Raw genomic sequence first — 9,046 nt, forward strand, 5'->3', positions numbered from 1 at the left:
GAAGGAATTATGGTTAACCGGTTTTAAGATTATTTGCACATTTGCAAAAGTGTCTTAATCAAGGACACATTGGTGGTGGTTGTGGGGATCGAACCAGCAACGCTCCTGATTACAAGTTATGTGCTTTAGCCCACTACACCACCACAAATTTCATCATTAAAATTTCAATACATTTTCACCTTCTAAAGTTCAGTTTAAAAAAAAAAAAAAAAACTAAATTGATCTTCATTATTCAACAGGTAATATTCGGTCCGTTATAATTTGCTTTACAAATTCGCCTTTAAGTTCAGTTGGAAAATCAAACTTCTACATCCTGCCATTGCAGGAAAAGCAGTAGAAGTGCCAATGCACAATCTTCACTTGCTTCTACAAGACGTCACTAGTAGGTGGTGCAATGAATCGGGTGTTGATGAAGATCAAGATCAACTGTTTTTTTGGAACATAAACGAGACGTTTGTATTTGATGACTTATAGAAATCATATTTCACTTTGTGATTCTTTTGAAAATCGTTTGAACCGTGTTATTGGGGCAATAAAATAAACTGTTCAGACACTTTTCTGAGAGTGAGAGCTTTTATTTGATATATGACTTGCCCATTTAGGTACGATTTGAAGGAATTTTATTGTTATATAAATGTTTTTATCCCGTTACCTCTAGGGGGCGCTAATTTTCAACACGGATGATTTGAGGCATTATTTTGGTGTTTTTAGTTGCATAAGTGATGGTTATTACTGAAAATTTCAGATTATAAGATTTCAAATTATACCTCGTATGCCTCATTTATGCATACGGGACTTTAACGTTTTAAGCGTAAACGTTTTTCGCAATATAGCGTGCCGCCTACGGGTCCATCGAGTTACACTGAAATTTTAGAGGCAAATTTGCAAAGCGAAATTTTTAATGGATTTAATGGACGAAATAAAAAAAAGGTATATTTTGGATATAAATGACTTAATATTTATTATTGAATTTTTAATGATTCTATTTTGTGTGAAATGTTTTTAATTGAATTTCTCACAGCTTAAATATACATCTATATGAAATTGCATTCCCAAAATAGGCATGTACTGTTAATGCAATGGCTTTATTTATCAATTAGTGCAATTTAGTGAGCTTTTCTGTTTCAAAGACGTTTGTCATTAATATACGTCCATAGAAGCATAATTTCGTTTTTAATTGGAGACGCTTAATGCAGTTAGAACTTGTTTTGATTTTTGAACTGCTACTGTTCAACCGTTCTTCAGGCATGTTGGGTGGAGATCCTTTTTCCCTGATGGGAATCTTCAGAATGCCAGACAGTGGTTATCTTTTCCTGTGAGTGTTTATGCCCAGCTTAAATTCCTTCTGTGGGAATTTCGATTTTGGGACTGTTCCTTTAAATATCTTTAAATATGTCTCACACTTGTTCATGTCAAAGACTTTGATGTTCCGCATGTTGATGTCGAGACCTTTGACATTTTCCTCTGCTTGGGGGTTTGAGATCTGAGAGATGTTTGTAGCTGCAGGAACTTGCAGAGGTTAAAACCCATATGCTGCGTATGTGATTAATTCACACCAAGGGCGACAGAGCAATGCGAATCGTCACATCAAAACTATTTTTCTTCGGGCTCTGGGAAAAGTTTTCATTCCTGAACGGAGGCAGATCACACAAATTGACCCATTTGATTTTCCTCAGCTGTTTACATTTCCTTCACAAGCAAACTGACATTGATATTAACCCTCGGAACCCTTTAAAAATGTGCACTGGATACACTGTTGCAATCAGTTAAAAATTCTAATAGTCATGTGTCATATGTTGTTGGAAAGCTCTCAATGAGTAGAATACAATTAGCACATTCATTTTACTCACAGACACAAATTTAGCGAGTAATAGCTAATTATATGTCTTTGATGATTATGTTGGTGTTGCTAATATGCTGCGTTTCGCACATAACTTCACGAAAAATAAACTGAACTTAAACAACCTTGCAACTTAAATCACATGACTTACAATGAGGAGGTGATTATCTTTCAAACGAGTCCACACACAAGATAATCAGATGTATAGATCATTAAATCATCCACATGAAGCACAATGTTACATAAGACCACCAGGAGATGGCGCCAAATACACGACACAGACTCAATGATGACTCAAATGATATTTGGTTCATCATCGATTGCCCAAAATTATCTGTCATAAAGGAATGATTGTTTTTTACGATTTGAGAGCACATGAAGTCCATCACAAAGTCTTAATTACCAGTGGGATACTCATGACTTTTCAAGTTGGGTCTGTGTCGATTAACCCTCGGGTAGCTCGGATAGGGTCGCAGTAATTGTTTTTTCGAAATATTAATAACTTCTGTCATGACCAGCACAAAATAGATATAGTTTTTAAGCTTAGAAGATCTACTTTCAAATACATGTAGACATTATGACCAAAACTGAACAAGAGCTTTGAAATTTCTAAAAAATCTAAAATATTCTGCTTTGATAATATATTAAAAAAATTGCACCGTACAGATTATTGCAATCAGTAAAAACATCAAACTGATCAAATATTCATGTGTCATATGTTGTTGGAAAGCTCTTAAAGAGTAAAAAACAACCAGCATATTCGTTTTACTCACAGACAAAAATATAGCGAGTAACGGCTAAATATATGTCTTTGACAATTATTTTAGTGTTGCTTATATGCCGCGTTTTCGCTTATAACTTCACAAAACATAAATGGAACATAAAATATCACATATCATTATTTAGAGTCTGTGATTATCTTTCAATGGAGTCCACACACAAGATAATCAGATGTATAGATCATTAGATAATCCACATGAAGCACAGTGTTACATATGGCCACCAGGAGATGGCGCCAAATACACGACACCGACTCAATGATGACTCAAATGACACAGAATGAAACTCATTCTGTGAAATCTCATGACTAAAATCATGTGTGCATGCTATGCAAACCTTTAGTCATTGTTGTGTTTGCATGTGTAATTAGTTCTTATGTACAATTATTATCTTTTATTTGTTTGGAGATGTTTTTGGACACTATGATACATTATATTTGTAATGTTATATCTTTTGATCGCTTTGTCGTATCAACGCAAAATTTCTCTCAGGTACGGTTGACATGATTTGGAACAAAACAAAAGCAGTTTTTCGGAGCCACTTTATTTACACCCAAAGATATATCATCAGGCAAATTAGAAAAATGGCGGATTATTCATCAGTTTCATAGACTGAAAGTCTTCTTTGCTATGATACCAAACACTCGACCCTTGTTTTTTTGTTGTCGTTGAGTTAGGTATTGTAGGTCTTGTCATCATTAAGCTGCGCTGTATGAATATGGTTGATCCTCACGAAACCCAAATCTATACATCTATACTGTCACACATCTGTCCGTTTTACTACACCCATTGTTTTCATTGTATTCAGTATTGATTATTAAGAAACACATATTCTTCGACTACTAAAGTGTGCAATTAAAAGACAGGCCTCTCGCACACATGCAGACAATCCCTCCCTATCCTGACAGGAAGGAAAGGGCGACGTAAACAGCTACAGGAATCTGAGAACACAGTGCGTCTGTATTCCACTATAGAAGACACACACACACACGATTACGACCAGACCGCTTTATATCGGCGTTACAATTCATATGTGAGCAATATGTGAAGGAACACTAGTGCAGCAGATGGTGACTGGACATGTGCGATTCTTGGCGTTTCAATTGGAGTTTATTATCAGTGACTCACACTGTGGACCTCGCGAGAGAGACTTCATATCAGCGTGCCATCAAAGGTGAGTTTGTTGGCACTTGGCAGGCAACAACAGGGGAAATACGAGAGGTATGCCGCGCATGTGTGTGTGTGTGTGTGCCCGAGAGTGTGGGTGGCAGAAATGCATGGGCACCTCTGACATGTTGTCAGTCACTAGAGTAAATTAGCAGTGTATATAAGGTGCTTGTGGTATTCCAGAGAAAATACGGGATGCTTTTCATCATAATCCCACAGCAGGGCCGTTACTGACATTTCAAAGTGTCTGTTTTTATTATGTAACTGTTTGTTAGTCATTCCCAAATCTAGTGCTTTATGTAATGACTCATATTGGCAGGTTGAGACTCGTAGATGGGGTGTGGATTACAGAGTGACTGCATGTGTTGGGAGTGTGTGTGTGTGTGTGTGCATTATGGCAAGCATAACCATTACTTTTGCTTATATTAATATTATATCCTGCAGCATTTGTGCTCCAGACATGAATGATCCCTCAAATCATGTCACATTTGTGAAGTCGTAATTATGAGTATGTCACGTTCAAGTGCTTTGTTTTGGGAAACATGGACAACACCATGTTCATTCTTACACATTTCTCAGGGAACTCTTATTTTGACATTGTAATACGTGTTTGACGATAATATAATTTTGGTCAAATGCATCTAATGGTTACTGATATGCATAAATGTATATGACTGAAACGGCATGTGATAAGGTACAGTTAGTTTCAAATAGCATATACATATTCACCAGCTGAAAGGTTTTACATACAGTATGTATTATATATATTATTGCTGTCAAACTATTAAAATATGTAATCGCGATTAATCACTTACATTTTTTTTAGGTAATCTCGATTAAGCGCTTACGTGTTTGTAGTTAATCGTGACAAATCACAAGCATTTTTGTAGTTAATCACGATTAACCGAGCTAATTTTTTCGTTAATCATGATTAATCGCGTAAATTTCTTGCCAATCGTGATTAAGCACGAACATTTTGTAGCTAATCGCGACTAAGCGTGTATTATTTAGCAGTTAACTGTGGACTTTTTGGTGGTTAATCGTGAGTAAGCACGGAAAATCTTGTTGTTAATCGCGATTAATCGCTCGCAATTTTGTTGGTAATTGCGATTAAGTGCTTACATCTGCTGCAATTAATCGCGATTAATCGGTAACATCCCTGTAGTTAATCGCGACTAAGCACGCACAGCCCTCTGTAGTTAATCGTGATTAATCGCTTACATTCTTGTAGTTAATCGCGATTAAGCGCGTGTATCTTTTGTAGTCCATCACGATTAATCGATCACATCTTTGTAGTTAATCACGCGTAATTGCTTACATTTTTCCATTATTCATGATTAAGCGCTTGTATTTTTTGTAGTTAATCACGATTAATCACATACATCTTTGTAGTTAATCATGATAAATCAGAATTTTTTGTAGTTAATCGCCTACAAGTTTTTTTTATAGTTAATCACGATTAACCTCTTACATTTTTTGTAGTTACTCACGATTAACCGCTTACTATTTTGGTAGTTAATCACGATAAATCGCTTGCATTTTTGTAGTTAATCTCAATTAATCACTTACATTTTTGTAGTTAAGTGTGATAAATCATGTAAATTGTTTTGTTAATCGCAAGTAAGCGCTTGCATTTGGTAGGTAAACGCAAGTAATCGCTTACATATTTAGTTAATCGCGATTAATCGCAATATCTTTTTAAACACTAGGGGATGCATACATAAATACATCCAGATCATGTGATTTATTTGCACCACTCATGCAAAGAATTCTGCACTGTAATTTACAATTGACAAATACATCACAAACTCCTTTTAGACCCCAGTCACAATTGTAACCAATGGGTTACAATATATATATATATATATATATATATATATATATATATATAATTTTTATTTATTTTTTATTATTATTTAATTTTGTCTTTATAATATACTGTATATAAACATATTTCACCACATAAAGTTTTTTATTATTATTCACAAGAAATACATCACTTGGATAAATATTACATATAGATAAGGCCCACTTGGTGTCAGTAACCGTTAATATTTCACATCCAGTGGCTGCGGTCTTACTCCAGAACCTTCCAGTGGTGTCCAAAAGGGAAAATTATAAGCAACTATCGGTGGCGATTTATCGGCAAAACTGATTAATCACTTAGCAAGAAACCCTTAACGACAGTATAGAAACACCCTTGTAACCAGCTAGCTCATAAAAAACTGAATTAAAGGTGCACTCAGTCATTTTTGGAAGTATGTCAAAGTGGTTTACATTGCTTACACTGACACCTAGTGGCCTGGATGCTGCATCATTCAAATACAGTAGCTTTCAATTACCAATGCCATTGTTGAAATTGACTGCACAGGAAACCAGGATTAATTTAATCCACAAATGAAAATGTCCAATAACAGGGCAGTTACCGAGATTAAGCGAGTCGTATTCAGCTGGTCATGTGATGCTAACATGGCTGCCCCCATGAGGGAACCCTCTCCATGTAGAATAAAACAGCGTTTATATGGTTATTGATATGACTGAACTCTTCGTCTCACAAGAGTGTTCATGATTTTATACATTCGTTTCTAAATCACTATTAATTTCTTTAGAAGTAAAACTTTGTAAATGAGGAAAAGAAATGGCTGAATGGACCTTTAAATAAATATTTAAAAAAAAACCTGCGTTAATGATCTTTGGTCAGCATAAACGAGCATAATCTTTGAACACTGTATGTGTCAGCATTATTTATGCATTTGTGATGGTTGTTAGTGTTTGTTAAAGCTGAGCGAGGTGTTGAGTCTCAAGTCTGCCTTCACAGCCATTATTGATCAGCTTCAGAGTAAATTAAATTGAAACTCAATTCAGTGAATTAGAAAATAAAAATTCTGGACTGTGTCGACCCAAACAACATCAGCAGTGAGAATAAGGTGCTCCAGGCATTTCCAGCCAAAATAAAAGCTTGATTATGTTATAAAATTAAAGCTTGAGTCATTACTATTGTATAATAATAATAATAATAATAAATATAGCTGTAAGCAGCCATTACGGTGCCAAGCACCAGCATGGCAACCAGTCTCAAAACTCTTAAAAAGCACTTGTTTTGGATATGATGCATTACTGGAGTGCTTGAAGGAAAGTTGTGTAACGTTTCTCTGAGAATGCATCAACTTCAGAATACAATTTATGGCACATGGTGACGTGCTGTTTCTCATAATGTGTTCAATTAGCCGGATGTTGAATGGCCTCCTTGTGATGCGTTTGCTCTCTGCGTTTGCAGACTTCCGGCCATAACGCGATTAGGTAACATGAAGCGTGATTTTCCTATCAGAACCCAAAACATTAACTGTGGATTGAGAGGTGAGAAAAACATCCTACTCAGAATTGCTTTAGTAGACCTGAGAGGACAATTTTGACAATCTGTAAATTTATTTTAGTGTCGTTTTCAGAAGTGAACATTGTCATTCATTGTGTTCGAAGTCTTTAATTCTTTGTTATAACCTTATATAATGTTAGCAATATACATAGACTGTCTAAAGATGACATCCTTTTTGGAAAGTGTGGCTTGGAGGAGGGCGGGGCCGGACCGTGAGAACACGCAGCCGGCCCTGATTTGGGCTAATCAGCTGGGAGGGGGATAAAGATGAGCCGGAGGTGCCTTTTCGAGAGAGAGAGAGAGAGAGAGAGAGAGAGACACATGCTGCCGCGTCGCATGTGTGTCCTTGTTTGTTTTATGTTGAGTTTTACCATTAAAATTTACATTGACTGTTTAGCCGCCTCCTCGCCCACCTTACCTCATTACATTGGTACCGAAACCCAGGAGGGAGGAGGGATATGCTGTCACAGAGTCCTTGCCACTGCCATCCGCCAGGGGAATAGCCGCGGCCGTCTGCCTGGGGACGGAGGGGTCGCTGCTGGCCACAGAGAGCCGTAGGAACCCCTAAAGAAGGGGAGGAGTGGTTCCGTCCACCATGGGCTGGAGGACTTGTTGCCGTCCGCTGGGGGAGGAGCGAACTGGCTTCCGCCAGAGGGCGGAGGAGCGGTTGAGGACCGCGTGACTGCGTGTCAGGGAGCCGGCGAGCAAGCTTTGCTCTCTCTCTCTCTGTCGCTCTGCCTCGCTCCTTTCCTCTGTTTTTATTACACTGTTTGTACATCATCAGGTCTGTAAAACTGCCCATTCAAATTCCAGCCATGTTAAATTTAGTCCAACAGTTTTCCTGCTGTGCCGTGTGTTTCACTGAAGGAATTTTCCAGGTTAATTCCTTCCAGGCTTATAGATGGAGTAACCAGAGGAGACACTGTGAGGAAGCAGATCCAGATATGGACATAGTTAGGATAGAACAAGTGTGCCGCACAAGCCCTCAAAAGTGAAGCCAAAACGTCTCGATCTGCTATTTTCGCATCATTAACAATCAAAATTTTGCCGATAATCCTGTTGTCTGCAATGTACTCGATGTTTGTTTTTATGTGAAATCTTTGCTGATTTTAATAAAGTAAAAGTGACTAATGATTATATTGTTTCTGATATTTTAAAATGAGTATTTGCTGAATTTAAGCAACTTGTGCTTGATTAAAATTTTGTATATTATTTTATTGAAAATGCATGTTGAAATCCATGTTTTAAATATGATACAACGGTCTTTTGAGGAATATCTCTCAATCTCCATTACATGTGAACTAATATTTCTATGCATTTTCATATATGTAGCGTGCTCCGTCATTAAAAAGGTCTCGTTATTTTTCATTACAAGCTATGATGATGTCATCATACCATAAGATCCGGAAACCCAGCTGAAAATGTTTTGACAATTTCCCTTTTTTAAATGTCAATATTGTGTTTGGTGCATAAAATACATATGATAAATGTTTATTGAATAAAGAATATTTTATTCATATTGTATTTGATGCTGTGATACATTTCAATCCATATTTATAGAGCAAGAAGAGGAAGTTGCACCATAAAACGGTCACGACATTTGAAATAAAAAGTGTTTTTAACTGCCCCCTACTTCAATAACAGTTTCTTTGCAAAGCTTGAACTGTATTTTGTCTGTTCACAAGCAATCTAGGCTGACATGAGCCGAAATAAATGCACATACTTAGTCCAAAGAATGGTGAAATTATGCACTTATGAATGAAAGAGAATTGCGTCCCCTTTCAAGGTTGTAACTTAACACTGCGTCTTTTAAAAGCGGCTCGTGATATGTATCAAGTGGTCAAAGATGTCTGTCTTAAAGTGCATTAATATATTCAAAAATTGTCC

At 36.7% G+C, this 9,046-nt stretch overlaps 1 protein-coding gene across 1 annotated transcript in view; it reads left to right on the top strand.

The window, feature by feature from the left end:
- The window catches only part of LOC127625141 (colorectal mutant cancer protein-like), a 132,386-nt gene that overhangs the window by 41,691 nt on the left and 81,649 nt on the right, over positions 1-9,046 (top strand). The window lies entirely within an intron of this gene.

Source organism: Xyrauchen texanus, chromosome 3 (assembly GCF_025860055.1).
Source record: "Xyrauchen texanus isolate HMW12.3.18 chromosome 3, RBS_HiC_50CHRs, whole genome shotgun sequence".
Taxonomy (NCBI): domain Eukaryota; kingdom Metazoa; phylum Chordata; class Actinopteri; order Cypriniformes; family Catostomidae; genus Xyrauchen; species Xyrauchen texanus.